Below are 6,141 nucleotides of genomic sequence, written 5' to 3' on the forward strand. Positions count from 1 at the left end.
AGATCATTATTGTGTCATCTCTTCTCTTTCTTCTTTTTGTTTGTATCGTTCGTTCGGCGTTCTTAGAAGAAGAAAAGGGAGAAAACTGCGAAAAAAAAACGACAAAAAGAGCTGGAATGAAATACCAACGTAACACGGTCGATAGAAAAGAAAAAAAAAAAAGGCGGATTATTTAATGGTTTATATCAACTATCGATGCTAATTTTTCTTAGCTGTTAAACGAAACGAATGCCACCTTCGTGGATGCAAAAGTAATGGGGAATTTTTGTAAACGAAAGGGTGAGTATTTTTTATCCGAAGAATACGAATTTTCGAATATTGATCTGATCTGTCGATCGTTAGAGAGGATGTGAAAAAAGAAGAAAAGAAAGAAAAAGAAAAATTACAAAGCTCGTCAACGATGAAAACGATTAGAAAAGAAATTCTCCTCACTCTTGCATCGAGAGGTTAACAATATAATTTTCAAAAAGGAAATATACTGTGTTTCTTTGATATCGAGGTAGATCGAATTTCCCTTCGGTTGTAATCGAATGATACGACGAGAGCGAAGCATCCGAAAGAGCGTGTCGAAAACGAATTTCAGCGTGAAGGGAACGTCGCATCGTTTTTGCTGAATCTTGACTAAGTAAGCAAATGATTTTCTACCGATTCGCTTTTTAGATTAACGAATGGTAGTTTGTATACTTGCGATATATTGCTTGTGACGAAACTTTTCAATTTTCTCACAATGATTTTACAATGATGAACTCGAAGACTGGTTAAAAAAAAAAAAAAAAAAAAAAAAAAAAACAAAAAGGATCATAATCGTAGCTAGAATTTAAAAATGTGATAATAACTTGTCGTTGAACAATATCGCAAAGAAGTAAAGTTCGACAAAGAAGTAAAAACAGCAATGAAATCGATAAACGCAAGAAAAACGTCGCGAAGCCAGCAATGTCATTCATTTATTCAACCGCGTGCCAGAGTGTGATTGTTCTTCCGGTTTAATTCAGTCGCGACCGGAAGGCTCCAATCCATACATAATAATGTCGCCGCTTATTAAATCTCGCCGCTGCCTATGAGAAGATTAAAATTCCGCGAGATTCCGCCACGAGGAAGGAAACAGTGAAACTTCCGACCGAAGGGACAAATTGCGGTAGAGAATTCTGTAGATTTCACGCTGTTTAATTCTCTTGGTCGCATCTTGCGCGGTTACACTTTCTGTTGAATGAAAAGTTTTCAATTTTTTGATATATACAAATTTTGTGACTTTCAGCTTTATATTTCTTTTCTTTTTTTTTTTTTAATGTCAAAAATTAAAAGAAGTTAAGTTAATTCAAACAGATGCAATCCTATCATGTAAGAAGAAAGAAATATTCCTCGAGATTTGTGTGATCTTATTCCAAACTTTAATTTATTAATTTTATTAATTTAATTATTTCACGAGAAAGAAAAAAAAAAAAAGAATGTGAAAGATGGTGCTCAAAGTAACCTGAGCCTTTGAAAACAAATTAAAATTCATTTGGAATTTCTTCTCGTCGTAGAGAATAGAATCTCTCATTATGTAGATAGGACTGAATTTACAAACGTCCCTGATCGAAGAACATGGAACGATTCGTGAAGTTAGCTCGTTTTAACGATGAATTTAAAACCGGCTGACGAACCCGTGAGCCAAACCGCAGAGACCTAACCTATCAAACCGACGAGTATACCTTTGATGCTGTTTAACTTCTAGCTGAATTAGCTAGCTTCTATCCACCTACGGGCTTGTTCTCTGCGCATTGTTCTCCCTCAATCTAACTCGACGTCGTTTACATTTCGCGGTGGTTCTGGTTAATATTTAAATTGTATGCTGCTCAAAGTGAGCTCCCTGAAGTGAGGTTTGGTGCATTAGTGAACCGAATTTGATGACATTATATACACATATATTTGTGAATAGCCGCTTTCAAACTGAAGGGCTTGAAATGGCGATGATAGTGCGAGGATAATGTAGGAAGTGATGATGTGGGTAAGGTGAGGAAAGGTTGTGCGTTTCGTCTCAGAGTCGCTGCCTAGACTCATCAGTGGGGCTGATGGCAGCGACCCCTTACCCCAGACGCTTGTTTTTCTNAAAAAAAAAAAAAAAGAAAAAGAAAAAAACACTCGAGGAAAAGGAAAAAAAAAAACTCTCCTTGCGTTCCTTCTTCCATTCTTCAAATTTGTACGTTGTTGCGACACATTCTATCGTCGTTGGATTGGTACATGAACGAACGTGTAACGTTATACTGGAATGATCGGCCTGTATCGTGATACACGCATGAGAGACGTCGTTTTTCATGCAATTGATTTCGTGTGAGATATAGGACGATACTGGTGTTCCCCTTCCCCCGAGATATTGAAGAATATCCGAACGAAGATTCACACGAGCGTAAATGTGCCTAGTTTTCGAATGTATTTGTGGCAAAAATAGTGAATTTTTTATTAGAGCGTCTTAAGTTCTCCTTTGCTTTCCTAACACTGCGCTTTTCTTTTTTTTTTTGTTCTTTTTTTTAAAAAAAAAAAAGAAGTGACACTTCTGTAATTCATCAAGGACCAATGTTTCATTTGCAATGATATATATATATATTTAATTAATTTCTGTTATTAAATTCTGTTCTTTTAACATTATGATTAAATGGACCAAGTTACAGGCAGAAAGCTACCAATTTGTCCACGATCCGATATCCGAGTAAAATTTGAGTTGAAGAAACTTTAATTTAGGAAATGTTGATCCAGTTGAATTTCTTAAATCAAATTAGATTTAATTTAATTTTAAAAACAGTGGCTTTATTTATATTTTCTTTCTTGTTTCTGCTTTATAATATCTCGTTGATGGTTTATTTAACAACGAGTGGTATAATTAATCCTCTAATATTTTACTTAATTTTTTTCTAGGGTATTAAAAAAGTTAATATTTTGTGGATTGAGCGATTTTAGTTTAACACACGTGAAAGCCAAAACCTTCTTAATTCTATAACAGAAAGCTGTTCCACAGCTGTTGATAGGTTTTCGCAGAATAAAAATCACAAATGGGATCTGTACTGCGTTTAATTAATTGTTTTTGTCATTTTGAGAGTTGGTAGGTTTCTGCATAACTTGGTCCGCATTAGGTTGGCGCATAAAAATATGAATATAAGACAGAATTTAATTTATAATTTTAAATCAACCAGAATATTTCATATGTATCAACCTGGATATTTTCTTTTAAATATCAGATAACATGATTTTATGAAATTTAAAGAAATTTAAGTATCATCAATTGATACGTTAGTTTTTTATTTCATTGTTTTTTCTTTCATCTTGTTCGCTTAACACTAGAATTACCATTCAAAGTTAGAATGTACAACAAAGTTAGAACAATGCATTTCTTTTTTTTTTTTTTTTTTTTAAGACTCAAACGATTGAATGAGATTGGAACGAATAAAAGCTTGTGTTCTTCATTGTATAATAAATTTTGTGACTTTTGAACTTTGAATTTTTATTAAATTATAATTGAATGCATCGCTTACGTTATTTAATTTCATTCATTTTTACAAATTACGTTGAATCGCCGGTAGTTCTGGTGTTAAGATTTTTATGTGGACTGGTCTCTCGTTCTTCTGTTTGAAAGGCCAAGAAACACTTGATCTATCTCTCCGTGTCTGTCAATTAATTAGGCCAATTAATCAACGAACGAAATCAGTGAAACAAAGCCAGTCAAATCAGTCGGTCGGTCGTTTCACCGTCAATCAATAATCTTAAGGTGATCATACGTGTCTTAAGAAGAAGAACAAAAACCACACAATGTATATGTCGTACGATTTTTGCCGATTTAAGTGAATATTTCGATATTTCTATTATAAACGAACGTTATACTTTTCTCTTTTCCTCCTCCTCTCTCTCTCTCTCTCTCTCTCTCTCTCTCTCTCTCTCTCTTTCTCTCTTTCCAAAGCCGCGAATTTTGCATTAAGTTGATAGTTTCAATTATTATCTAGAAGAAACGCTACGAAACACAGGAAATTAAGAACTTTAATAATAAACACAAAAAAAAAAAGAAAAGACAGAAAGATGGTTGTATGTGTGTTTCGGTTTTCGCTGATTTTCTTTACAACCCAACAACGATAGATCTTTCTTTTTCTTTTAAGGGCCAGATAGACACGACAATCTTTTTTATATGATCTATCGTAAATTCTGCTCTTGCAGCTTTATCTCGAGATAGCGAGATAGAGGTTTTTTTTACGATTTTGCGGTGAAAACGTACACGAAGGGAATTCGCCGAATTTTTGCAATTTTATTTTTCAAACATTTCCCTGAAACTTTTAAGGATTTCTTCTTAACGTTAGTGAGAGCACGGTCAAACGGTGACCAAATTTAGCCAAATTTACAAGAGAATAAAGGAACAATCACTTGACGAAGGAATAAATGCTTCAACATAACATGAAATTACACTTTCTATCAATCATTTCGCTAAATTTTTCCGCGAAGTGTCGTGATTTTATTTCTTAAAATTCAAACGTCTCGTTTCCTCGCTAGCCTAGTAATAAAAATTATCACACGGATAAGAACTTGTCTTGAATTTCGAATTGTCTCATTCACAGTTCAACGAGAACTTTTAATCAGAAAAGTATTTTTTTACAGAAATTTTGGTTACAACAAGAATTGTATTTAATTCTCATCACAGATGAATTTCAAATATACATTTGATCGAAGTACTTTATTTAAAATTCAACATGTGTGTTACGAGGTATTGTTAAGTATAGATTAAAATTATTGTTGATTTTGGAATCGTGCAGTCATTTCGTAAAAATTGCTCAATTTCACAAAGTACCATTTAACAATATTTAATTTAAATAATGAACAAAAGAAGATATCTCGAAGCATTTGCTGTGCCATTTTCTTTCGAAAGACTTCTTATTTACATGTGTTACAAAGTCGTTCGAAAAGATGAGTTTTCCACATGTGGTGACTTGTATGGTCAGTGGAAAGTTTCATGCTGTAACTTTGAATCTTTTATCCTCCCTCGTGAATGGAATTCAAATTTCGGAAATCATGTCAAAACATCCGCTATTTCTACTTTCCCCAAGTTTCTTTTTATAGGGGACCGTATCGGGACTGTGATCGGTGAAAACTTCGGGCATTTAGGATATATTTGGTTTTCTTATTGGTTGAAAGGGGGTTCGAAATAACTGTCATAAATATATCTGAACGATCTTTGTACAATGAAAAAGTTTGTTCCATATTCAAATGGGTACGAACGGCGAATTAGAATTTCTAATTTTTCCTTCCTTTTTCTCATACTTAATAAATCGAGGAACACTTACTGGAACTTCCAATTCTCCTTTCCTTCACAAATAAATTCAGAAATGAAATTTTGTTTGATAAAATTGATCGCGCTGAAGAAATTCAATTTTACACACAAACTGTTACATCGCTGAGGATTTTACATCAGGATGAAAATTAATAGTCCCAAAAGAACTGGTTTTGAAACATTTACATGCGTACAGAACGCTGTGGAAAATTGTTAAAAAAATTTGTTTCGCCTGACAATTTTATCCTCTCCGTCCTAAATTTCTTGCTATCTCTGTGTTTGAATAATGAAACGGATTATTTAAAAAAGAAATACGCGAAGAGTGCAGCGAATTTAAAGTATGAATTTGGAATTTCTTTTATTTTTATTTATTTATTTTAATAGATATACATTCTGCATGAAATAAAATAAAGATAAATAGATAAATTCCATTATAAACGAAACAAAAAAAGAGAGAAAAAAAAAGAGAAGGAAAAGGGGCGTGAAAAATAACGATGCGAAAGAGGGTGGACAACAAAAAGGGACATCTCGGTCACGAAGTTTTTGTAGAAGTTTAAAAGGTACTTTTATAATTTGCAGGCATGTCATTAAGAAATACAAGCTGAGAGTAAATAGCAAGTAAACGCCGCGACGACGACGGTACACGAATTTAATTTGTACCTTTTCTAATTAGCAGCTTGTTTGTCGAATTTACCCTTCGTCTGTTGGGATTAAACGTTTGAATTCTCGTTTTGTTTCCCCAGTGTGGATCCGTGATTTGAACAAAGAATAAATTCGTTTTTCTTTTTTTTTTTTCGAGAGAGAGAGAGAGAGAGAGAGCATGTACAATATATTTGAAGTTTCTTTGTTTATTACAA

This window comes from Frieseomelitta varia, unplaced genomic scaffold, assembly GCF_011392965.1.
Source record: "Frieseomelitta varia isolate USP_RPSP 00005682 unplaced genomic scaffold, Fvar_1.2 scaffold_185, whole genome shotgun sequence".
Lineage (NCBI taxonomy): Eukaryota > Metazoa > Arthropoda > Insecta > Hymenoptera > Apidae > Frieseomelitta > Frieseomelitta varia.